The following is a 27,654-nucleotide window of genomic DNA, read 5'->3' on the forward strand; positions in this document are numbered from 1 at the left end:
TTGCATTGAGTCAGGTGTCCGTTCAGACAATACTGCCAGAGGATTAGCAGATTTGCGCTCCCGCAAACGCCGATCAATCTGAATGGCAAGAGTCATAGAATCATTCAGACTTGTAGAGATGGGAAAACCCACCATCACATTCTTAATGGCCTCAGAAAGGCCATTTCTGAAATTTGCGGCCAGAGCACACTCATTCCATTGAGTAAGCACTGACCATTTCCGAAATTTTTGGCAATACACTTCAGCTTCATCCTGGCCCTGAGAGATAGCCAGCAACGCTTTTTCTGCCTGAATTTCAAGATTAGGCTCCTCATAAAGCAATCCGAGCGCCAGAAAAAACGCATCAATATTTGCCAATGCAGGATCTCCTGGCGCCAATGAGAAAGCCCAATCCTGAGGGTCGCCACGCAAGAAGGATATAACAATTTTAACTTGCTGAGCTGAGTCTCCAGACGAACGAGGTCTCAAAGATAGAAACAATTTACAATTATTCCTAAAATTCCTAAATTTAAACCGATCTCCAGAGAACAGCTCAGGAATAGGTATCTTAGGCTCTGACATAGGACTACAAGTAACAAAATCCTGAATGCCCTGCACTCGTGAAGCAAGCTGATCCACACTAGTAATCAGAGTCTGAACATTCATGTCTGCAGCAGAGCTTCAAGCCAGTCAGAGAAAAAGGGGAAGAAGAAAAAAAAAAAAAAAAAAAAAAAACTCAGAACTTCTTTTCTTTTAATCCCGCTTCTGCAATGCATTAAATATTCTCTTTTGGCCTGGAATACTGTTATGATCCTAGTGGTAGAGGATCTCAGGAGTTCCAGCTAAGTCCGCAAACACAAAAACCAGCTCATAGGGAAGTGGTAACTTGGCTGACCGCATAACTGAACCTAGCACAACAACTAGAAGTAGCCGGGGAACGTACCTACGTTGATTCTAGACGTCTCGCACCAGCCGGAGAACTAACTACCCCTTTCAGAGAAAATAAGACCTCACTTGCCTCCAGAGAAAAGACCCCAAAGTTATAATACAAGCCCCCAACAAATAATAACGGTGAGGTAAGAAGAAAAGACAAACGTAAGAATGAACTAGATTTAGCAAAGAGAGGCCCACTAATTAATAGCAGAATATAGGAAGAGGACTTATGCGGTCAGCAAAAACCCTATAAAAATATCCATGCTGAATATCCAAGAACCCCCGCACCGACTAACGGTGTGGGGGGAGAATATCAGCCCCCTAGAGCTTCCAGCAAAAACAGAAATCACATTTTGAACAAGCTGGAACAAAATAAGAGCAAATGCAAAAGGACAAAAATAAGAAAGGGGAACTTAGCTTATCTTGCAAAACTCAGGGACCAGGAGTCAGGAGGAAAACAGACATAGACTGATTACATTGATTCCAGGCACTAGACTGAGTTTCCAGGAAGTCTAAATAGGAACACCCAAGGCCTAACGAACCAGGTGGGTACCAACCTGGAGAAAGATAATCCAAGAGCCATACCGCTAGTGACCACAAGAGGGAGCCAACAAATATAGTTCACAACAGTGCACATGACATTGAAGAGCAGGTGATAGATGACCCAGTTGCCGACCCAGTTGTCGACCCAGATTGGCAGCCATTGGGGGAAGAGGGTGCCGCTGCCAGAATCTCAGAAGTGGAGGAGGATGATTCACAGCAGCCAACTACATCGCAACAGCTGTCATCTGGCAGGCCCGTATCAGGCCAAAAACGTTTGTCAAAAACAAAAAAGTTTTAGGACAGCGTGGCCATCCGGTGAAAGTAGCACATCGTGCAATGCCTGAAAGGGTATTCCATAGTAGGAAGAGTGCAGTGTGGCAATTTTTTAACCAAGATCTGAATGATCAGTCAAAAGTTATCTGTAAGAAATGCTCAAAGACCTTTAGCAGAGGGAAGAATCTTCAAAATTTAAATACAACGTGCATGCTTAGACATTTAACAAGCATGCACTTGCAAGCCTGGACTAACTACCAAACATCCCATACCATTGGTGCACCTGCTCAGAATGAAGGTAGTCAGCAACGCTACATTGTTTTCCTCACTGTAAGCCCACCAGATAGGACACCACCAGCAGCAAATGTGGAGGTCTTGTCAAGGCCAAGGCAGTCAGAAAATCACAAGGTTCTTGGTAGGAAACACTGTATGTAGGCCAACATCAAGAATACCATCACCAACCCTCTCTCAATCCGCCATGTCCACCACCACCACCGCTAGTTCCACCATATGCAGCTCTCCAGTCCAGCTCACCCTACAAGAGACTCTTGTTAGGAAAAGAAAGTACTCATCCTCTCATCCGCGTACACAGGGTTTGAACACCCACATTGCTAGACTAATCTCATTAGAGATGATGCCCTACGGGTTGGTTGAAAGCGAAGCTTTCAAAGACCTGATGGCCTACGCAGTACCATGCTATGACCTACCCAGTCGGCACTTCTTTGTGAGAAAAGCCATCCCAGCCCTCCACCAGCATGTCAAAGACCGCACTGTCCATGCACTGAGGCAATCAGTCAGTGAAAAGGTGCACCTCACAACAGATGCATGGACCAGTAGGCATGGCAAGGACGTTACATGTCCATCACGGTGCACTGGGTGAATGTGGTGGATGCAGGGTCCACAGGGGACAGCCATAGTGGGACAGTTCTGCCTAGCTCACGGTCTAGGAAACAGTTGGCTGTAGGCGTTCACCACCCCTCCTCCCCCTCCTCCAGAAGCGTAAGCTCGTCCACAGAGTGCAGTAGCATGACCACTCCATCCGCAGCTGCCAGTGTTGCACACGAGGTGTCCCATTATCAAACAGCTAGTGGTAAGCGTCTGTAGGCTGTGTTACAAATGAAGTGTTTGGGCGACAACAGACACCGCGGAAGTACTGGCTGAGTACTTGCAGCAACAAACGCAGTCCTGGCTGGGCAGTGTACATAAAACGGAAGGAATTTTATGGCTGCCATAGCCCTTTCAGAACTGAAACACATACCCTGCCTGGCTCACACCTTGAACCTGGTGGTGCAGTGCTTCCTCAAAAATTATCCAGAGTTACCAGCCCTGCTCCTGAAGGTGCGAAGACTTTGCTCGCACATCCGCCGGTCGCCCGTACACTCCAGCCGTATGCTGAAACATCAGCGATAGCTGAATCTTCCCCAGCACTGCCTAATAATCGACGATGCAGCAAGGTGGAACTCCACACTGCACATGGTTCAGAGGCTGTGCGAACAGAGGCATGCTGTAATTAATTTGTGGGAGGATACACATACACGGGCAGGCACTTGTATGGCAGACATGGAGTTGTCTGGTGTGCAGTGGTCGAAGCTACAAGACCTCTGTCAAGTCCTTCAGTGTTTTGAGGAATGCACACGGCTGGTAAGTGCAGACAACGCCATCATAAGCATGAGCATCCCACTAATGCATCTGCTGATGCAAAGTTTGACGCACATTAAGGAGCAGGTGTCTGCAGCCGAGGAGGAGGGAAGACTTGATGTCAGCTATTGTCTGCTCAGAGAACTCTCCTGGACAAGGTGGCGGATGAAGAGGAGGAGGAGGAGGATGATGGGGATGAAGATTTATTTATGGGAGGATGCTTCTCTGGGGGCAATAGAAACTGGTGGCGTTGCAAGGTCATGTACAGGGTTTTTGCGGGACACAAGTGATGTTGATTTGCAAGAAAGTGCTCATCAACCCAGCACAAGCAGTGAATTGACACCTGGAACATTGGCCCACATGGCTGAGTATGCCTTGCGTATCCTAAAAAGGGACCCCCGCATCAAAATGATAACCGATGACGATTACTGGTTGGCCTGCCTCCTGGATCCACGATATAAAGGAAAATTACAAAATATCATGCCACATGAGAACCTTGAGCAAATATTAGCTACCAAACAAGCAACTCTTGTAGACCGTTTGGTTCAGGCATTCCCAGCACACAGCGGCGGTGATGGTTCTCACACGAGCCGTAGGGGGCAACATGGCAGAGGTGTTAGAGGTGCAGAAATCCAAAGTGGAATTGGACAGAGGGGTTTTATGACCAGGTTGTGGTGGAGTGATTTCACAATGACCACTGACACGACAGGTACTGCTGCATCGATTCAAAGTGACAGAAGACAACATTTGTCCAGTATGGTTACTAACTATTTTTCCTCCCTTATCGATGTTCTCCCTCACAGGTCATTCCCCTTTGATTACTGTGCATCTAAAATAGACACCTGGCCTGAATTGACAGAATATGCATTACAGGAGCTCGCTTGCCCTGCTGCTAGTGTGCTATCAGAAAAAGTCTTCAGTGCTGCTGGTTCAATACTGACTGAAAAAAGGACACATCTGGCTACCCGAAATGTTGATGATCTAACCTTCATTAAAAGGAACCAATCATGGATTTCAAATGATTTTGCCCCACCTTTCCCTGCTGACACGTAGCTTGCCTGAAAAATGTCTTGCTTTTGGCATCCTCTTACTGACTTCTCCAATTCCTCCATTTGCAGCTGCTGAATGTCCACCATAGGCCATTTTTATACCTCCCTAAATGGGCTAACTCCCCCCACAGGGCCGTGGTCACCACCTGGCGCAAGCGCCCGTGCAAGTGCCGTTTGCTTGGACAGGCGGGTGTGCCCATTCTTGGGCGACAGCACTGGCACAGGGTCCCTCATAGTACAATAAAGTGTCTCTGACGGTGGTGGTGCACAACCAATGTCAGACACACCGTCGTAATATGAGGGGCACTGTGCCAGTACCGCCGCCCATGAGAGAGTGTTCCCCCAAGCTCGAACTGTGCTCTACCACTTGCAATACTTACCTCTCCCTGCTCCACCACTGTGTAGTCTGTGGTGTTAAATCCTTCAATGGCACTGTCAATACAAATTTGTTGAAATGATAGATGATAGTTAAAATATACAGGGGCCCTGGCCTCTATTTAGACCAGTTAATACTTTGCGCCTACTAGCACTGTCTGCTACTCAGCAGAGGAGCCCACCCCTGTACCGAGCTATGCCACCTGTTTATTTATGAACAATTTTTTGGCAAACATTTAGCCCACTTTATTATTTGGGCCTACTAACTCTGTCTGCCACTCCTTACAGTTGTCCTCCGCTGAACAAAGCAATGCCGCCAGTTTAGTCCTGTTACCAATTTTGAACTGCATTTAGGCTACTTTATTATTTAGGTTTACTAAGTGTGTCTGCCACTCCTTACAGTTGTCCTCCGCTGAACAAAGCAATGCCGCCAGTTTAGTCCTGTTACCAATTTTGAACTGCATTTAGCCGACTTTATTATTTGGGCCTAACTATGTCTACCACTCCTTACAGTTGTCCTCCGCTGAACAAACAATGCCGCCTGTTTAGTCCTGTTACCAATTTTGAACTGCATTTAGCCCACTTTATTATTTGGGCCTACTAACTTAGTCTGCTACTCATTACAGTTGTCCTCCGCTGAACAAAGCAATGCCGCCTGTTTAGTCCTGTTACCAATTTTGAACTGCATTTAGGCTACTTTATTATTTGGGTCTACTAACTGTGTCTGCCACTCCTTACAGTTGTCCTCCGCTGAACAAAGCAATGCCGCCTGTTTAGTCCTGTTACCAATTTTGAACTGCATTTAGTCCACTTTATTATTAGGGCCTACTAACTGTGTCTGCCACTCCTTACAGTTGTCCTCCGCTGAACAAAGCAATGCCGCCAGTTTAGTCCTGTTACCAATTTTGAACTGCATTTAGGCTACTTTATTATTTGGGCCTACTAACTGTGTCTGCCACTTCTTACAGTTGTCCTCCGCTGAACAAAGCAATGCCGCCAGTTTAGTCCTGTTACCAATTTTGAACTGCATTTAGCCCACTTCATTATTTGGGCCTACTAACTGTGTCTGCCACTCCTTACAGTTGTCCTCCGCTGAACAAAGCAATGCTGCCAGTTTAGTCCTGTTACCAATTTTGAACTGCATTTAGCCCACTTTATTATTTGGGCCTACTAACTGTGTCTGCCACTCCTTACAGTTGTCCTCAGCTGAACAAAGCAATGCTGCCTTTTTAGTCCTGTTACCAATTTTGAACTGCATTTAGCCCACTTTATTATTTGGGCCTATATCTGTGTTTCCTCCTCAAACTGCCCATTGCCCAGCCACTGCTAGATGAGTCTGCTGGTACATTGACCCAGACCACTACATTCTCCTTGCACTCTACACAGCCAGAATCTTACCCTGCTGAAAGTCAGGTTCCCCTTCCCGCATACTATACCACCTTACACGGGGACAAAGAGGAAGGTGCAGATGAAAGTGCAGGTTCGTTCATCAGGTGGGGGGGCATACTCGTTGGCAACGTCACTGGCACAGGGCCCCTCATAGTATGCAAAAGTGTCTCTGCCGGTGGGAGGCACCACCCGCCGTCAAACACACCGCCGTACTATGAGGGGGCCCTGTGCCAGTGCCAATGCCAACGAGTTCCCCCCCCTGCTAGCTCAGGATCACAGCACTTGCAAAGTAGAAATACTTACCTCTCCCTGCTCCACCGCCGTGACGTATTCCGCGTTTCCTGGGCCCACGAAAATCTTGAGCCAGCCCTAACGCCCACAACTTTAGCCAAATGACCGCCAGTTTTCAATGCCTAACTATTATTATAAAGTAAATTAAGATTGACAAGCTTCAGTAATAAGAATTGATATTTTTGGCATTAAAATGGGCACTGTAGGTGTTTTCCTGTCCTCGACTCACTGCCGACTTTGATTCCCCATTGACTTGCATTGGGTTTCGTGTTTCAGTCGGCCCCCGACTTTTCGCAATAATCGGCCGATTTCACCCAAACCGACTTTTCACAAAGTCGGGTTTCGCGAAACCCGACTCGATCCCAAAAAAGTAAAAGTCGCTCAACTCTACTCAGCAGTAGAATTAAATAATTTTTTTGACCCACAAATGGGAAAGAAACGGCTGCACAGTAGAAATTTTTTCTAGAAACATTATTCACAAAAAGACAGCTGCCGATCAGAAAAATGTTTTAAACACACTACTCTTGTAGACCCAGCTGTAGAAGATTTTTTTTGGCCCAAAAATGGAAAACAGAAGGCTGCATGGTAGAATATTTTTTTTAGAAACACTACTTGTATATACACAGTAGTAGTAGTAGAGTAAAATAATTTTTCAGTCCACAAATGGGAGTCAGCTGCATAATAGAAATTTTTTTAGAAATATTATTCACAAAAAGACAGCTGCAGAGTAGAATATTTTTTAGCCAGTCTACTTATATAGACCCAGAATTAAATATTTTTTTCAGCCCACAAATGGGAAACAGACACTACATACTAGTATTTTTTTTTAGACGCACTATAAAAAGACAGCTATACAGTAGAAATTTTGGGGGGCAACTTACTTGTACAGTTATGGCTGCAGAGTACACAGAGGCTATTTGGAACAGTATTCTCACAGGTGGGGTCACAGAGTACACATCGAGTCTTGGGTGCAGAGTACACACAGTGGCTTTTTGACAGAGTGCACAGCCTAATTCAGTCTGTCACGCTCGAGCCCAGACTGGTGGGGGGGGGGCGTGCGGGGGTGTGGCCCCACTGGACCACAGACCAAACTTCCCTGGAAGGGGCGTAACTAAGTAGCTTCCTAGGTGTTCGCTGGAGCCTTCGATGGTGAGGTCAGACTTGTGCAATAGGAAGCTACCAGGTACCACTCGGGGTGGTGTCTGGCTGTGGCAGCTGATCCCACCGGGGAACGGAACATAGACAAGCAAGCGGGCACGGCTGGTGCTCTGGCAGACAGGCGGGCACGGCTGGCTCTCTGGTAGGCAGGCAGGTACGGCTGGCTCTCTGGAAGGATGGCCGGACAAGAATGGTACGCTGGAAGAACCGGTAGGGACCGGTCTGCAGGCAGGTATGTGAAACAGGTAAGAACCTGTTCAGACAGGAGGACAAAATAATAAGTAGAGAAAGACCGCAAGAGCAGAGCAAAGCACAGGAGCTAGAGCCAAGAACAGAAACCCAGGAGGCGGAGCCAAGTGCAGAAACGCAGGAGGCGGAGCCAAGAGCTGGAGGTGGAGCCAAGTGCAGACATGCAGGAGGCGGAGCCAGGAGCTGGAGGTGGAGCCAAGTGCAGAGATGCAGGAGGCGGAGCCAAGTGCAGAGACGCAGGAGGTGGAGCCAAGTGCGGGAGAAGTAGAACCGCAAGGAGCCGAGCCAGGTAGAACCGCAAGGAGTGGAGCCAGGTAGAACCGCAAGGAGTGGAGCCAGGTAGAACCGCAAGGAGCGGAACCAGGTAGAACCGCAAGGAGCGGAGCAAGGTAGAACCGCAAGGAGCGGAGCTGCAGAGCGAGAGCTGAGCGGAGCCGCAGGGCAGAGCAGAACAAAGTGCAGAGTAAAGCTACAAAGAGCAGAGCTGAGAGCAAAGCCACAGAGTGCAGAGCTGAGAGCAGAGCAAAGTCAGAGTGCAGAGCAAGACTCAGAGTGCAGAGCCGAAAGCAAAACCACAGAGTGCAGAGCAAGGTCACAGAATGCAGAGCAAGGAGCAAAGCAAGGTTGCAGAGAGCGGAGCCGAAAGCAGAGTAAAGCAAGACACAGAGGGCAGAGCAGGGCAAAGCAAGACACAGAGTACGCACAGCAGGGAAAGGAAACCAAGGCAGGGATATAAACGGACACAGGAGCAAGACTAGGCTAATTGTTATGGACCTGGTGGTTAGGTGCACCTGGAATGACCTGATGGTTAAACTAGAAGACAGGATGAGCTCTGGGAAGTGGGAACTCTGCTGACCGCAAATCCTAATCCTATAACACACACACTAGAAATAGCTGTGGAGCGTACCTAACTCTCCCTAGACGCCTCTTCACAGCCTAAGAGCTAACTACCCCTAAAGATAGGAAAATAAGCCTTACCTTGCCTCAGAGAAAATTCCCCAAAGGTAAAGGCAGCCCCCCACATATATTAACTGTGAGTTAAGAGGAAAGTCACAAACACAGGGATGAAACAGATTTCAGCAAAGGAGGCCAGACTTACTAGATAGACTGAGGAAAGGAAAGGGATCTATGCGGTCAGCACAAAAAACTACAAAAAGCCACGCAGAGTGTGCAAAAAGACCCCCGCACCGACTCACGGTGCGGAGGTGCCACTCTGCAACCCAGAGCTTCCAGCTAGCAAGGCAATATCATGTTAGCAAGCTGGACTAGAAATTAGCAAGTACTAAGAAATATATTCAGTACACAATGAACAACAAATGAACTAGCAGGGACTTAGCTTCTGCTGGAGTAGACAGGTCATCAGAAAGATCCGAGAGAGATCTGAACCAGTGCTAATACATTGACAGCTGGCATGGAGTAACGATCTGAGTGGAGTTAAATAGAGAAGCCAACCCAGCCGCAAATGAGGGCAGCTGAGGAAGCAACTTCAGAACCAGCAGTTCCACTCACAGTCTCCAGAGGGAGTCCATGGACAGAACTCGCCGAAGTATCATTCATGACCACAGGAGGGAGTTCAAGAATGGAATTCACAACAGCTAATACATAGTCAGGAACCGGACTAGACACAAAGACATGGACACAAACCAGGGTACGACACCCCTCTGGGTGGCAGACATAGGCCAGAGTACAAAGCCCAACTGGGTGGCTACACAAGGACATAGAGTAAGCGAGACAGGGCCTGGCACCTCAGCAGCTAGGAACTGACTGAGGGAGTAAGTTGCACAGGCCCCCACCAATGGGTGGGGATGTCTTAAATACAGGAAGCCTCATGGCGATTGGCCAGGGACACCTTAGCAAGGTGCACACAGTCTCTATAAGAAACAGGAGTTGCCGGCGCCGCCCCCTATGCATACAGAGCATGCACAGAGCAAACAGCAGACATGAGGCACACAGCATGGATCTGGCAGCAGAGAGAAGTCACAACAAGGCCCAGGGAAGTGAGTTTGAGTGTAATGCAGGTGGGGGATGGGAGGCCATGCAGTGATGCCAGCAGAGTTGTTACACAGTCCCTGTCAGAGCTGAATGGTAGCGGCACTAATGATCTGATTTATACAGGCTGTGTCACATGCTGCGACGGCAGCAGCCATGGATTGAACAGTAGGTGTCTGGTATGGACCCTGTACTTTACAGTTTGGATTCGCTCATCTGTAGTTGCATGGTGCTCTTACTGATTATCTCTTTGGGACAGAGGTGGGGTCTGTAGGATGGAAAAGTCTCATATTAGAATGATGGATTTTTTTTTATTTTTTTTCTTGCCTCTCTTTCCCTAGGCAAGGATGGAAGACCTTATACCAGAGGAAGAATAGAGGTTTTGCCATGGAAAAACATCCTCAATGATATGGGAGCCTCAATAAGAGTAACTGGACACAAATTGTAGTCACCTCCTGCTCTGCCTGAAACTACCACTTTGGTAGGTTTTCAGAGCTCCTGTATTCAAACAGTAAAAAAAGCCATCCAATGAACTTGAAATTTCAGGACTCCGGGGGATCATAGATCAAGGTATCATTAATGCACTTTTGGGTAAATGTACAGTTAAATTCCACTATTCTAGGGACTAACATTCTAGGAGCAATTGGGTTTGTTCTTGATCTGTGTAACAAAGTTTTGTCGTGGGACAAAAGAACAACCATTTGTTTCATAATTGCTCCTGAGGTGGAGGAGCTTAAAAGTCAAAAATTACCCATTGCCAATCTATGTTGATGTACTGATGAAACTGTTGAAAATCTTGACAGTGATGTTTTAAAAGATGAATTGCAAAAAAAGTTCCCTGCATTGTGGATTTCAAAGAAAACTGATGTGAGTTAATGCAAACTCAAGTTAAAATTCATATTGAAAAGCTACCAACTTTCAAGCATCAATACCGAATTCCTGAGGACTCAATCCCTTACATAAGAGGTGCGCGAATTAGAGAAAGAGGATATTCTACCTGTGAAAAAGGAAGATGGTAGTTTAGAAAGGTTGGGGACTTGAGACTTGTAAATAAGTACATTCCCTCAGCTGCTCACCTTGTTGTGCCTGTCCCTGAAGTTACATCACAGCTTAGGAGTGATTGTAAAGTGTTTTCAGGTTTGGTCATTGCAAATGTCTTTTTCTCAATGTCTCTAACACCTGATTCTCTGTCCTCCACTTTGCATTCACATTTGAGAATGTATAGTATTTGTTCACGCTGTTACCCATGTTATTTCCCAGGTCCCTTCTGTATTTCCATAAGGCATTGGCTCAGGATTTAGAATGCCTTGGCTATGGAGACAAAGTTCTACAATATGTTGATGACTTGCTAATAGACATTTTGGCAAGCTACTGTATCAGGAATCAGGATGTCATTGTGCCCTGTCCACCAAGTGAAGTAATAATTGCAAAAAGGTTAATTAAAAGCAATTGATTTATTGGCAAAATCTTCACACACAAACCGGATTTTGACTCCAGACAGGAGCCTTCATCAGATAATTATATGATGAGAGTTCCAGTGCAGAGCCAAAAACCAGTTGGTGTTTTACAATTTTTCCAGAAAAGGAATTGCTTTTGAGGAATGTTGCAATTGCTTCTTCACGCAATGGACAGTGCACAATGACATCCCGATACCCCAGCTTTCTATTTATGTAAACTTGATCGAAAGACTGAACAGGAAGTGGTCCCTGTCGGAATACTGTTTTTCAGAATTCCGACAGAAGCCCTGTTGCAATTCTCGGTGGAGATCACTTTTTTAAGTTTTAGTTTTCCTTTGTGTGGGGATACCTGCTTATGATTGGCAGATATGGCAGCACTATCAGAGTAGAGCTATTAAGGTACCGTCACACTAAACGATATCACTAGCTATCCGTGACGTTGCAGCGTCCTGGATAGCGATATCGTTGTGTTTGACACGCAGCAGCGATCAGGATCCTGCTGTGATATCGCTGGTCGTTGATTAAAGTTCAGAACTTTATTTGGTCGTCAGATCGCCGTGTATCGTTGTGTTTGACAGCAAAAGCAACGATACCAGCGATGTTTTACAATGGTAACCAGGGTAAATATCGGGTTACTAAGCGCAGGGCCGCGCTTAGTAACCCGATGTTTACCCTGGTTACCAGTGTAAAATGTAAAAAAACAAACAGTACATACTCACCCTCTGATGTCTCTCACACGTCCCTCGCCATCCGCTTCCTGCACTGACTGAGCGCCGGTAGCAAAATGAAAGTACAGCACAGCGGTGACGTCACTGCTCTGCTGTTAGGGCCGGCGCTCAGTCAGTGCAGGAAGCGGACGCCGGGGGACGTGTGAGAGACATCAGAGGGTGAGTATGTAGTGTTTGTTTTTTTACATTTTACACTGGTAACCAGGGTAAACATCGGGTTACTAAGCGCGGCCCTGCGCTTAGTAACCCGATGTTTACCCTGGTTACCCAGGGACCTCGGCATCGTTGGTCGCTGGAGAGCTGTCTGTGTGACAGCTCTCCAGCGACCAAACAGCGACGCTGCAGCGATCGGCATTGTTGTCTGTATCGCTGCAGCATCGCTTAGTGTGACGGTACCTTTAGAAGTGTTTTTATTAAGACGGCTAGAGATGAGAGCTGAGAGCTGTCAGTTAATCACACTCAGATCTGCTGTGCTCCAGCACATCATCATGCTGGCAGTGAGGAGAGCAGACTGTCAATATTTTTATCGGGGCGTGTTCTTCTTTCCCAAGTGTGTTGTCAGATTATGATTGGTCAGCATCACAAAGTACACGCCCTCAGTGAAATCTCTCTAGTAATACCCACTTGAACTTACAAAAAAATATCTGTTTACTTGCTAAATACTTTAATTGTTAATAAGTACGCAAAGGAAATTAAAAAAAAGTTATATTTTTTCTCACATCGCCTATTACATTGTGTGTCCAGTTCAACATGAAAAGTTTGGTGTCCTCTTTAAAGGAAATAACACAGTTGTCTGCCACCCACAATGTTGCTTTTGTCTGAATAAGAAGAGCTCTAAGATACGGGGTGGACTTCTGACCACTGAATTGGTACTTTCTGCCACCCAAAAATTTAATCTAAAGAACAATCGTCCAGGTTTCCTTCAAAGTAAGTAAAACTTTTTTTATTTATAGACACAATCTCATATGACTCCAGATTAGTTTTATATGAGTATAAGTGAAATTCTGCTGGACTTAACCCAACATGTTTTACTAGATCACACAAGACATTTTATGTAATTGACTAAGGATAACTGTTGTTACTTTTTCTGCATGTGGTTTAGTTGAATAGAAAGTCTCTTGCATGAAATGTTCATAGCACTCTCTCCTATTCCCTTCCCAGTGATCACTTTGTTCTCTATGAATACATATCATCTTATTTTCTTCTTTTAATATAATCTCAACCAAATCATGTTCCTCTCAGATGGTTATGGCTTCTCAGACTAGCGCTTAGCAAGAAGTCCTCATTTTCTCCCTGTGACATCAGCCTGTTGCTGGGGGAATGGCTGGTATTTCATAATGGATAATCTACTAGTGCAGAGAAGGAAAAGCATAGGAAGAAGAATGAAGAGGTTTCAAAAGAAAAGCATTGTCTATGAAGAATTTATTATTCATTAACACTGGCAGGTAATTTCTTTTTATCTAACTTAATAGGTTCAATAGCCTCGGACTGCTGTTACAGTTACGTTGCTGCATATGTTATATGTACCTTTCATAGAATGGTAAAGTACTTTAGTATCTGCATGTAAAGGCTGTGTATTATTGATCAAGCTTTTATATAGTGTAACTATGTGTGCACACAATGACTGAGACAGTGGCAGAGGTGAACAGGGAATATAATTTAAAAGTGCAAATGTTCTGTGTATATACAGAATAGGATTAAACTTAGCTGATCAGAAATAAAGATTAATGTCATTTTTTAATAGAAAACTTGGAAAGGTATAATCTAACACCACTATATGTTAGAGGTTGTGACAATTTAACCAGTGCAACTTTTTTGTTCAAATGGCAAAGTTAAATGATTGCATGTTTTTATTTGGTTACTATGGATAAGATACTTATGTATTCTGATCTATGCATAGTATAAAATGCTCAAAAAATGAAAGGTTTTGCATTGTATGTTTGAAAATTTTTCTGTGTATAAAAACAAGAATAGACACCATGCTTTAGATAATAGACTGTTATGCACATACATTTTGTGGGTATGTGTATGTATTTAGAATTATGTCCATGGTCTTCAGAAGAAAAGACAAAAGAAGTGACACAACACTTTATCGGGGTGCCAGCATAGGGTATTATTTGTAGTTTAGATTAAATAAAAGTCTACTGAAAACTTGTCAATGACAACATATATCTGACCAGTTTATCAAAGCAGTCATCTATTGTGTGTGACATTTGTCAGCAGCAAAAATACAGCATGTGTTGAGTAAAGCACGACTCCTCGACCCTAATGAAAAATCTATACCTGGGTGCCATATCATACATTGTATCATCCCCAAAACTGGTCATTCCATGAGAGAGAGGGACCTCCAGGTGGTGATTGCAACCTCTGTACCCTTTATAGTTCTGTCATTATACAGCACTACATCACACTACTGTGAGCTTATGCTTCTGGCAATGAATAATATGCTCGGTGCAATGACATGTATGTAACACATCCAACAAGCCACATCGATGATAACATTTTTGGAATACCCATAAGAAATCCAGTTTCATGAATACCTAATAGGTAGACCATAACCTGATCAAGAGATGTTTAGTCTTATGACACCAGATTGCTGATTTAAAGTGGTTGTGATTGTTTGCTTATACCAGAAATTCAAAGGAGAGGTGACCATACTTATTACATCTCATGCTATCAGTGTTCAGTATGGGAACAGCTTGTTCTTTGTCCAAGTGTTTCCATAACTCCCATAGACTTCAGTAAAGAATCTCACTGATCAGGTATTTATGACACATTTGTTGGATATGCCATAAATGTTTATTTGACTTATCTAAACTATTAATACGAGGAATACAAGTTATAGACTGCTGAAAAAAGTCCTCCCTGTGTGCCTCATATCAGATGCCTTGTTGCTGAGAAATCATCTTTTATCACTTTATGTAAATTACATTGTCCAGACTATGGGGAGATCACTGCCTGGAAGATAACTCTGGCTCCAGAGCTTATTTTACATTAAGGGAGAGATACCAGTGTGAGACAAGTAATTAACACAGGTGAACTGAAATTTGTCACATTTTTATTTTTGTCTGAGCTCTGCTGTATTGTAACAATATTGCAACCCTGCCTGCCTGTGAGATGAAAGCTGAAGCTGAGAGAAACGTGCAGATGTATCAGTTAAAGTCATACACACAGCTCTGCAGGAGAGCAGAGAGCAGCCATGGCACCACACTGCTAACTCCCCCATCTTGTAAAATAAGCTCTAGAGGCAGATTTTCATGCAGATTAATGTCCTTCCTGTAGCCTAGAAGAGGACATTTATATAAAGTGATAAAAGATGATTTATCAACAGCAAGTCATCTGATATGAGGCAGTATGTCATTTTTGTGGTTGATGTACATTCAATCTTACACCGGGTTAGCTAATCAAATAGGAGATAGGGATGCCAGTCTGTAGAGTCTATAGCAGGTGGTGCGCCAGGCTGATGTGGCTACTGGACCAGGACAAGCTTATCTTTAGTTTATAAATGTAAGTTAACTTATAACATAACTTCGTCCCACGCCTGCAGATCTCAGTTTTTAGTTAAGCCAGACTCTTTCTCTGTCAGTGTGAAGGAGGTCTTGCTTACTTATTGAAAAAGATCAGACAGACAGCATCCTTCACACTTTACCAAAACAGGAAGAGGAAGATGGCTTTTATTGTTGTGTTAGAAAGACAGCAGAAGTAGAGCTATCAGCTTGTTTTAGAGAAAAAAAAATCCTACACAGTAGTTTTATAGATAGCATGTTAGAGTAGCCAGTGTCAATGTTTTTGGTGATGACAGATCTTGTTTTAGAGAAAAAAAAAACTCATACACAGTAGTTTTAGGGATAATGTGTTAGTGTAGCCGGCATCAGTGTTCTTTTACGTCCGATCTTGTTTTAGAGAAAAAAAAAATGTATATAGTAGTTTTATAGGTAGGGAGGTATCGTCTTTTTCATAAAAAATACCTGCTATCGCCGGACAATTTCTAGTGCATTAGGGGACCATACGTTATAGCACTGGTGACGTTCATTTTTCTTTTGTAAAAAAAAAGAATTAGTTGCGTCGAGTACCGTATTTCGCGGACTATAAGACGCACCGGACCATAAGGCGCACCCCAAATTTGGGGTGAAAATTGCAGAAAAAAAGATTTTTTTTATAAGATGGGGGTCCGTCTTATTGTCCGAATTTACAGTATCTGACCTGAATGCTGGCGGTGGCAGAGCAGGGTCACAGGAGGCATGGTGTCAGCAGAGGTGGGGTGATGCGGTACGGCGTGCACCTGAGCAGGGTCCCTTCCTGCTTAGGTGGGCGACGCCACGGCCTGGTGTCCATGGGAGGGTTGCAGCACTGGTTACCGGCAGAGGTGCTGGGATGAGGAGGTGCTGGGATGAGGAGGTGCTGGGATGAGGAGGTGCAGGGATCAGGAGGTGCAGGGATCAGGAGGTGCAGCGATCAGGAGGTGCTGCGATCAGGAGGTGCTGGGATCAGGAGGTGCTGCGATCAGGAGGTGCTGCGATCAGGAGGTGCTGCGATCAGGAGGTGCTGGGATCAGAAGGTGCTGGGATCAGGAGGCGCAGTGACAGGTATGGTGTGAGAGGGTCCCTTTCCCCGGTAAGGTGATGCAGCAGCCCGGTAAGGAGCAGAGCCGGGTGAATGCTGTTGTTATCGGTGGTGGTGGCCATCTTCCGGGGGCCGCGCGAGGGCAGATGAAGCGCTCTGCTTCCCGGGGCTTCAGGAAAATGGCCGCGGGAGGCCGCGCGTGCGCAGATGGAGATCGCGCGGTCATTTTCCTGAAGCTAAGAACTTCAGAAAAATGGCCGCCGCGATCCCCATCTGTGCACGCGCGGCATCCCGCGGCCATTTTCCTGAAGCCCCGGGAAGCAGAGCGCTTCATCTGCGCACGCGCGGCCCCCGGCAGATGGCCGCCACCACCGATGACAACAGGATTCACCCGGCTCTGCTCCTTACCGGGCTGCTGCATCACCTCACCGGGGAAAGGGACCCCGCTCACTGCGCCTCCTCATCTCCGCACGTCTGCCGCCGCACCTCTGCCGCCGCACCTCTGCCACCGCACCTCTGCCGCCACGGGTAAGCCTGCATTTCGACTATTAGATGCACCCCCCATTTTCCCCCCTTTTTTGGGGGGGAAAAAGTGCGTCTTGTAGTCTGAAAAATACGGTACATTTTTAGCGAGTGCATTATAGGACCGTACGTCACATTGTTGATGACATTCGTTTTTCTTTTGTAAAAAAAAATTATTATTTGAATCAAGTACATTTTTAGCAAGTGCATTAGGGGAGCATACGTTACAGTGTTGATGATGCCCATTTTTCTTTTGCAAAAAAAAAAATTATTATTTTCGTCGATTACATTTTTGTCGAGTGCTTTAGGGGAGCAGACGTCTCATTGTTGGTGACATTCGTTTTTCTTTTGTAAAAAAAAATAATTATTTACGTTGAGTAGATTTTTAGCGAGTGCATTAAGGGAGCGTACGTTACAGTGTTGGTGATGTTCGTTTTTCTTTTGTAAAAAAAGAATTAGTTGCATCGAGTAAATTTTTAAAAAGTTCATTAGGGGAGCGCATGTTACATTGTTGATGATGTTCGTTTTTCTTTTGTAAAAAAATCATTATTTGCGTCGAGTAGAATTTTAGCATTAGGGGAGCGTACGTTACAGTGTTGGTGACGTTCGTTTTTCTTTTATTAAAAAAAGAATGTGCGTTGAGTAAATTTTTAGCGAGTGCATTAGGGGACTGTACGTTACAGTGTTCGTGACGCCCACTTTTCTTTTGTAAAAAAAAATAATTATTTGCATCAGGTAAATTTATAGGGAGGGCATTAGAGTAGTTAAAGTCTGTAATTTTTCTATACAAACTTTTTTTTAACATCTGATTTTTTTTTTCATTTTTTTCTTCTAAGTGCTTTGTCTACATTTTTCCTCTCTACTTTTTTCCACTCTGTTTTTTATAACAAATAGTAACCTATGCATAAGTCTAACACATTACACGTGTAAAAGCACCACTTACACACAAATCCCCGGGCTTTTGAAAAATAAAATAAAAATGGCCCATTCGTCAAGAAGATGTTAATCACCAGAGGAGGCATACGCCTTCCTTGCCTCCGACATGAATTCATCCAGTGAGCAAGATCCCACATTTGTCTATATTCCTCCTCCTCATCTAGTGAGGAAGGACCCCCAGCAAGGTACCCTAGGACCCAGGCAAATCCTGCAGCAATCAATCCCATATGGACTGCACCCCCTGAAAATTATCAGCCCGTCATTCCGGATTTCATCAGCAGCTCAGGAAACCAGTTTGACACCACTGGCTTCAAATTGACTTCTTCAAATTATTTTTCAGTGAGGAAAGAATAAATATTATTGTGGTCCAGACAAACCTGTACGCCCAACAATTTTTTACCCAAAATGGCACACCGTCATATGCCAAATGGATCCCTGTAAATGCAGCAGAGAAGATGACATTTAGGGGAATTGTGCTGCTTATGGAAATAATCAGAAAACCAGAGTTTGGCAATACTGAAGTACAGATATTCTCTACAGTACAGCAGTATTTTGCATGGCCATGATAAGGACATGATTTGAAGCAATCCAAAAATTTTTGCATTATAATGATAATGTGCTGTGTGCTCCCCGAGACTTTCCAAACTTTGATCGTCTATATAAAATTTGGCCAGTGGTTGAACACTTCAGCCGAAAAGTTGCTGAGGCATACATACCCCAGAGGGACATCGCTATTGATGAATCTCTGGTTCACTGAATTTCCAACAATACCAGCTCAGTAAGAGGGAGAGGTACAGAATTAAACTGTACAAACTATGCGAGAGTAGCTCAGGGTACATCCACAGATTAGGGTCTATGAGGGTAAGGACACCCACATTAACTCCCCTGAATGCCCCCCCATCCTGTGGGTGAGTGGGAAAATTGTGTGAGAATTGCTGCACCCACTGCTGGATAAGGGTTATCAGTCACCTCTGCAGTGATACATTTTAAAGCAGCATACCACTCTTCAAAACCCTCTCTGTTAGGCTGGAGTAACACTAGAGAGGAATACGGACGAGTGCTATGCGAGAAAAAGTCACATAGCACTCAGACCAATGTTAATCTATGGGGCAGCTCCCATCATCCTTTTTTTCTCGGCCGTATTATACGTGCGAGTGAAATCGCAGCATGCTGCGATTTGCAGAGTATATCGTCCGAGACTTGCCAATACAAGTTCATGGGTGTGAGAAAAAAACAGACAACACATGGACCACCAGTGTGACTTGCAAGAAATGCGCACCGGTGTCCTTTGAGAAGCCAGTAATTCAGTGCAGTGTACAGTAAAATCACACTTACAGGTTACAATAGAGTAGATAGAGTAGAAATATACACACAGTATAGGTTTATATATATATATATATATATATTTATATACATATATATATATATATCAGTGACACACATATATATATATATATATATATATATATACTAGCTGTACTACTCGGCTTCGCCCGGGTTAATGACTGCTGTTAGCAAAATAGAATGTGTTAACAAAAATTTATTCTGCACACAAAGACCACAAAACAAATAGATAGAAATGTAATTATTAAAAGGCAAAAACTAAGCTAATAGAAGAATTTCACAACATATATTAGCTTTGTTATACTGAGAATGTCTTTGTTGCCTATATTAACCAATCAGAGCTCAGGTTAATTAACTGTAGCAAAATAGAAGCTGAGCTGTGATTGGTTGCTATTGGCAGCCTGATAAATCCCCAGCCAACAGGAAGCCCTCCCCCCTGGCAGTATATATTAGCTCACACATACACATAATAGACAGGTCATGTGACTGACAGCTGCCATATTTCCTATATGGTACATTTGTTGCTCTTGTAGTTTGTCTGCTTATTAATCAGATTTTTATTTTTGAAGGACAATACCAGACTTGTGTGTGTTTTAGGGCGAGTTTCATGTGTCAAGTTGTGTGTGTTGAGTTGCGTGTGGCGACATGCTTGTAGCGACTTTTGTGAGATTAGTTTTGTGTGGTGACATGCGTGTAGCAACATTTTGTGTGTCGAGTTGCATGTGACAGGTTAGTGTAGCAAGTTGTGTGCAGCAAGATTTGTGCATGGCGAGTTTTGCGCGTGGCGAGTTTTATGTGTGGTGCGTTTTGAGTATGTGCAAGTTTTGTGTGAGGCAACTTTTGCATATGGTGCAACTTTTGTACATGTGGCAATTTTTCTGTGTGTGCAAGTTTTGCATGAGGTGAGTTTTGCACGTGTGGCGAGTTTTGCGTGAGCCTAGTTTTGCATATGGCGAGTTTTGCATGTAGCGAGTTTTGCGCGTTGTGGGTTTTGAGTGGTGACTTTTGTGTTTCGACTTTTATGTGGCGAGGTTGGTGTGTGTGTGGTGAAATGTGTGCTGAGGGTCGTATATGTGTTCAAGCACGTGGTAGTGTGTGGCGCATTTTGTGTTTGTGTTCATATCCCCGTGTGTGGTGAGTATCCCATGTCAGGGCCCCACCTTAGCAACTGTACAGTATATACTCTTTGGCGCCATCGCTCTCATTCTTTAAGTCCTCATTGTTCACATCTGGCAGCTGTCAATTTTCCTCCAACACTTTTCCCTTCAATTTTTCCCCATTATGTAGATAGGGGCAAAATTGTTTGGTGAATTGGAACGCGTGGGGTTAAAATTTCACCTCACAACATAGCCTATGACGCTCTCGGGGTCCAGACGTGTGACTGTGCAAAATTTTGTGGCTGTAGCTGCGACGGTGCAGATGCCAATCCCGGACATACACACATACATACATACACACATTCAGCTTTATATATTAGATATACCTGTATGTAATCTCCTGTATATAGTATATACCTGTGTGTCATCTCACCTATATATAGTATATATCTGTGTGTCATCTCCTCCTGTATATAGTATATACCTGTATGTCATCTCCTCCTATACATAGCATATACCTGTATGTCATCTCCTCCTGTATATACTATATACCTGTAGGTAATCTGCTCCTGTATATAGTATATACCTGTGTGTCATCTCCTCCTATATATAGTATATACCTGTATGTCATCTCCTCCTGTATGTAGTATGTACCTGTATGTCATCTCCTCCTCTATATAGTATATACCTGTGTGTCATCTCTCCTGTATATAGTATATATCTGTGTGTCATCTCCTCCTGTATATAGTATATACCTGTGTGTCATCTCCCCTGTAAATAGTATATACCTGTGTGTCATCTCCTCCTGTATATAGTATATATCTGTATGTCATCTCCTCCTGTATTAGCCCTCGTTCACACGTTATTTGGTCAGTATTTTTACCTCAGTATTTGTAAGCTAAAATGGCAGCCTGATAAATCCCCAGCCAACAGTAAGCCCACCCCCTGGCAGTATATATTAGCTCACACATACACATAATAGACTGGTCATGTGACTGACAGCTGCCGGATTCCTATATGGTACATTTGTTGCTCTTGTAGTTTGTCTGCTTATTAATCAGATTTTTATTTTTGAAGGATAATACCAGACTTGTGTGTGTTTTAGGGCGAGTTTCATGTGTCAAGTTGTGTGTGTTGAGTTGCGTGTGGCGACATGCATGTAGGGACTTTTGTGAGATGAGTTTTGTGTGGCGACATGCGTGTAGCAACTTTTTGTGTCGAGTTGCATGTGACAGGTTAGTGTAGCAAGTTGTGTGCAGCAAGTTTTGCGCATGGCGAGTTTTGCACGTGGCGAGTTTTATGTGTGGTGCCTTTTGAGTATGTGCAAGTTTTGTGTGAGGCAACTTTTGCATGTGTTGCAACTTTTGTGCATGTGGCAATTTTTCTGCGTGTGGCAATTTTTCTGCGTGTGCAAGTTTTGCGTGTGGCGAGTTTTCCATGAGGTGAGTTTTGCACGTGTGGCGAGTTTTGCATGTGGAGAGTTTTGCGCGTGGCGAGTTTTGAGCGGCGACTTTTGTGTTTCTACTTTTATGTGGCGAGGTTGGTGTATGTGTGGTGAAATGTGCGCTGAGGGTGGTATATGTGTTCGAGCACGTGGTAGTGTGTGGGGCATTTTGTGTGTGTGTTCATATCCCCGTGGTGGTGTGGTGATTATCCCATGTTGGGGCCCCACCTTAGCAACTGTACAGTATATACTCTTTGGCGCCATCGCTGTCATTCTTTAAGTCCCCCTTGTTCACTTCTGGCAGCTGTTAATTTGCCTCCAACACTTTTCCTTTCATTTTTTCCCCATTATGTAGATAGGGGCAAAATTGTTTGGTGAATTGGAAAGCGCGGGGTTAAAATTTCACCTCACAACATAGCTTTGACGCTTTCAGGGTCCAGACGTGTGACTGTGCAAAATTTTGTGCCTGTAGCTGTGACGCCTCCAACACTTTTCCTTTCACTTTTTCCCCATTATGTAGATAGGGGCAAAATTGTTTGGTGAATTGGAAAGCGCGGGGTTAAAATTTCACCTCACAACATAGCCTATGACGCTCTCGGGGTCCAGACGTGTGACTGTGCAAAATTTTGTGCCTGTAGCTGCGACGGTTCAGATGCCAATCCCGGACATACATACATACATACACACACACATACACACATTCAGCTTTATATATTAGATATATATATATCTTTATATTTCATAGACAGATACAGTGCCTTGCGAAAGTGTTCGGCCTCCCTGGAACTTTTCAACCTTTTCCCACATATCATGCTTCAAACATAAAGATACCAAATGTAAATTTTTGGTGAAGAATCAGCAAGTGGAACACAATTGTGGAGTTGAACGAAATATATTGGTTCTTTTAAATTTTTCTGGAAATGCAAAAACTGAAAAGTGGGGCGTGCCATATTATTCGGCCCCTTTACTTTCAGTGCAGCAAACTCACTCCAGAAGTTCATTGTGGATCTCTGAATGATCCAATGTTGTCCTAAATGCCTAATGATGATAAATAAAATCCACCTGTGTGTAATCAAGTCTCCATATAAATGCTCTGTTATAGTCTCAGGGCTCTGTTTGAAGCACAGAGAGCATCATGAAGACCAAGGAACACAACAGGCAGGTCCGTGATACTGTTGTGGAGAAGTTTAATGCTGGATTTGGATATGAAATGATTTCCAAAACTTTAAACATCCCAAGGAGCACTGTGCAAGCGATCATATTGAAACGGAAGGAGTATCATACCACTGCAAATCTACCAAGACCTGGCCGTCCCTCTAAACTTTCATCTCAAACAAGGAGAAGACTGATCAGAGATGCAGCCAAGAGGCCCATGATTACTCTGGATGAACTGCAGAGATCTACAGCTGAGGTGGGACAGTCTGTCCATAGGACATCAATCAGTCGTACACTGCACAAATCTGGCCTTTATGGAAGAGTGGCAAGAAGAAAGCCATTTCTCAAAAATATCCATAAAAAGTGTCATTTAAAGTTTGCAACAAGCCACCTGGGAGACACACCAAACATGTGGAAGATGGTGCTCTGGTCAGATGAAACCAAAATTGAACTTTTTGGCAGCAATGCCAAATGATGTGTTTGGCATAAAGGCAACACAGCTCATCACCCTGAACACACCATCCCCACTGTCAAACATGGTGGTGGCAGAATCAAGGTTTAGGCCTGCTTTTCTTCAGCAGGGACAGGGAAGATGGTTAAAATTGATGGGAAGATGGATGGAGTCAAATACAGGACTGTTATGATCCCAGTGGCAAGGATCGCAAGTTAGACTAGCTAAGTAACTAAACCGACGACCAGCTCTGGGGAAGTGGTATCTGGATTGACCGCAACCTGATCCTATCCGCAAACAACTATAGGCAGCCGTGGAACGTTACCTGGAAATCCTAGACGTCTCTTCACGGCCTGAGAAACTACCTATTCCTAGAGGGAAAGTAAAGTCTGTTGTGAATCTGCTTTTGGGCTCCTTCTGGTGGTGGCTAGTGGTACTGGTGACTCGGGTGTGTTTTCTTTCTCAGTTCACCTGTTTTCATCAGTAGTGGGGAGTTCCTATTTATTCCTGCTCTTCAGTCATTGCCTTGCCGGCCATCAATGTAACCAGAGCCTTTCTGTTGCATGTTCCTGCTCCTAGACTACTGATCAGCTAAGTTGGACTCTTAGTCCTAAGTTTGTTTGCATTTTTTGTTCCAGTTTACAGTTATATCTTTCTCTGTAGCTGGAAGCTCTTGTGGGCTGAAATTACCACTCCGGTGTCATGAGTTGACACATGAGTCTTAAAGTAATTTCAGGATGGTATTTTAAAAGGGTTTTCAGCTGACCGTGCAGTTCCCTTTTGTATCTTTCTACTATCTAGTAAGCGGACCTCGCTTTGCTGAACCTACCTTCATACTGCGTATGTCTTTTCCTCTGAACTCACCGACAATATATGTGGGGGGCTTCTGTCTCCTTTTCGGGGGAAATTCCCTAGAGGTAAGCCAGGTCTGTTTTTTCCTCTACTAGGGTTAGTTAGTCCTCCGGCTGGCGAGAGACGTCTAGGGATAAAACGTAGGCACGCCCCCCGGCCACTATTAGTTGTGTGGTAGGTTTAGCTCACGGTCAGCTCGAGATTCCATCACCCAAGAGCTCGTCCGTTATTTATGTGTCCTGACGTTCCCCTGCCATTGGGAACCATGACAGTATGGCCGGCCAAGTGTTAAAACTGTTGGCAGAAGAAAGGAGAGAAAAAGAAGTCTGCAATTTTTTTTTTTTTCCTTGGTGCTTGCTCTATAGTTGAATCAGTTGCATTTCAGCTCTAATTGCAGTCTTTGTCTCCCTCTCCTTCTAACCCTTGAATGGCTCTGATCTCACCTGCTTAAAATGGATCCTCAGAGTTTGGCTATAGGTTTGAATAATCTTGCCACAAAAGTTCAAGATTTACAGGATTTTGTTATACATGCTCCTATATCTGAACCTAGAATTCCTATACCAGAATTTTTCTCCGGAGATAGATCTCGTTTTTTGAATTTCAAATATAATTGTAAATTATTTCTTTCTCTGAGACCTCGCTCCGCTGGAGATCCCGCACAGCAGGTTAAGATTGTAATTTCCTTGCTGCGAGGTGACCCTCAAGATTGGGCTTTTGCATTAGCACCAGGGGATCCTGCGTTGCTCAATGTGGATGCGTTTTTTCTGGCTTTGGGGTTGCTTTATGAGGAACCTAATTTAGAGATTCAGGCTGAAAAGGCCTTGATGGCCCTGTCTCAAGGGCAAGATGAAGCTGAAATATACTGCCAAAAATTTCGTAAATGGTCTGTGCTTACTCAGTGGAATGAGTGCGCTTTGGCGGCGAATTTCAGAGAGGGTCTCTCTGATGCCATTAAGGATGTTATGGTGGGGTTCCCTGCGCCTACAGGTCTGAATGAGTCCATGACAATGGCTATTCAGATTGATCGGCGTTTGCGGGAGCGTAAACCTGTGCACCATTTGGCGGTGTCTTCTGAGAAGGCGCCAGAGAATATGCAATGTGATAGAATTCTGTCCAGAAGCGAACGGCAGAATTTTAGGCGAAAAAATGGGTTGTGCTTCAATTGTGGTGATTCAACTCATGTTATATCAGCATGCTCTAGACGCACAAAGAAGGTTGATAAGTCTGTTTCAATTGGCACTTTACAGTCTAAGTTTATTCTATCTGTGACCTTGATTTGTTCATTATCGTCAATTACCGCGGACGCCTATGTCGACTCTGGCGCCGCTTTGAGTCTTATGGATTGGTCCTTTGCCAGGCGCTGTGGGTTTAATCTAGAGCCTCTGGAAGTCCCTATACCTCTGAAGGGTATTGATTCTACGCCATTGGCTAGTAATAAACCACAATACTGGACACAAGTGACTATGCGTATGACTCCAGACCATCAGGAGGTGATTCGCTTCCTTGTGTTGTACAATCTACATGATGTTTTGGTGCTCGGATTGCCATGGTTACAATCTCATAATCCAGTCCTTGACTGGAAAGCAATGTCTGTGTTAAGCTGGGGATGTCAGGGGGCTAATGGGGACGTACCTTTGGTTTCCATTTCATCATCTATTCCCTCTGAGATTCCGGCATTTTTGTCTGATTATCGTGATGTTTTTGAGGAGCCTAAGCTTGGTTCACTCCCTCCTCACAGATTGCGATTGTACCATAGATCTGATTCCAGGCAGTAAATTTCCAAAGGGTCGTTTGTTTAATTTATCCGTACCTGAACATGTTGCTATGCGAGAGTATATTAAGGAGTCCCTGGAAAAGGGACATATTCGTCCTTCTTCATCTCCCTTAGGAGCCGGTTTTTTCTTTGTGTCTAAAAAAGATGGCTCTTTGAGGCCGTGTATTGATTATCGACTCTTCAATAAAATTACAGTCAAATATCAGTATCCTTTGCCACTGCTGACTGATTTGTTTGCTCGAATAAAGGGGGCTAAGTGGTTCTCTAAGATTGATCTTCGTGGGGCGTATAATTTGGTGCGAATTAAGCAGGGGGATGAGTGGAAAACCGCATTTAATACGCCCGAGGGCCATTTTGAGTATTTAGTAATGCCTTTTGGTCTTTCAAATGCCCCTTCAGTCTTTCAGTCCTTTATGCATAACATTTTCCGTGAATATTTGGATAAATTTATGATTGTGTATCTGGATGATATTTTGATTTTTTCGGATGACTGGGACTCTCATGTCCAACAAGTCAGGAGGGTTTTTCAGGTTTTGCGGGCTAATTCCTTGTGTGTGAAGGGTTCTAAGTGTATTTTTGGGGTTCAAAAGATTTCTTTTTTGGGGTACATTTTTTCCCCTTCTTCCATTGAGATGGATCCTGTCAAGGTTCGGCTATTTGTGATTGGACGCAACCTACTTCTCTTAAGAGCCTTCAGAAATTCTTGGGCTTTGCTAATTTTTATCGTCGATTTATAACTGGTTTTTCGGATGTTGCTAAACCTTTGACTGATTTGACTAAAAAGGGGTGCTGATGTTGCTGATTGGTCCCCTGCTGCTGTGGAGGCCTTTCGGGAGCTTAAGCGCCGCTTTTCTTCTGCCCCTGTGTTGCGTCAGCCTGATGTTGCTCTTCCTTTTCAGGTTGAGGTCGACGCTTCCGAGATCGGAGCTGGGGCGGTTTTGTCGCAGAAAAGTTCCGACTGCTCCGTGATGAGACCTTGTGCGTTCTTTTCTCGAAAATTTTCGCCCGCCGAGCGAAACTATGATATTGGTAATCGGGAGCTTTTGGCTATGAAGTGGGCTTTTGAGGAGTGGCGTCATTGGCTTGAGGGGGCTAGACATCAGGTGGTGGTATTGACCGATCACAAGAATCTGATTTATCTTGAGTCTGCCAAGCGCCTGAATCCTAGACAGGCGCGCTGGTCGTTGTTTTTCTCTCGGTTTAATTTTGTGGTCTCATACCTACCAGGTTCTAAAAATGTGAAGGCAGATGCCCTTTCTAGGAGTTTTGAGCCTGATTCCCCTGGTGATTCTGAACCTACAGGTATCCTTAAGGATGGGGTGATATTATCTGCTGTTTCCCCAGACCTGCGACGGGCTTTGCAGGAGTTTCAGGCGGATAGACCTGATCGTTGCCCGCCTGGTAGACTGTTTGTTCCTGTTGATTGGACCAGTAGAGTCATCTCGGAGGTTCATTCTTCTGCGTT

General features: G+C 44.4%; 1 protein-coding gene across 1 annotated transcript in view; it reads left to right on the forward strand.

Moving 5' to 3' along the window:
- Positions 1–13,375: 13,375 nt before the first annotated feature.
- ESR1 (estrogen receptor 1) overlaps positions 13,376–27,654 on the forward strand; it is a 499,107-nt gene continuing 484,828 nt past the window's right edge. Inside the window, exon 1 of the mRNA XM_077283086.1 lies at positions 13,376–13,496. The gene's annotated coding sequence lies outside the window, so the exon portion shown is untranslated. The remainder of the gene's footprint in view (positions 13,497–27,654) is intronic.

This window comes from Ranitomeya variabilis, chromosome 2 (genome assembly GCF_051348905.1).
Source record: "Ranitomeya variabilis isolate aRanVar5 chromosome 2, aRanVar5.hap1, whole genome shotgun sequence".
Taxonomy (NCBI): domain Eukaryota; kingdom Metazoa; phylum Chordata; class Amphibia; order Anura; family Dendrobatidae; genus Ranitomeya; species Ranitomeya variabilis.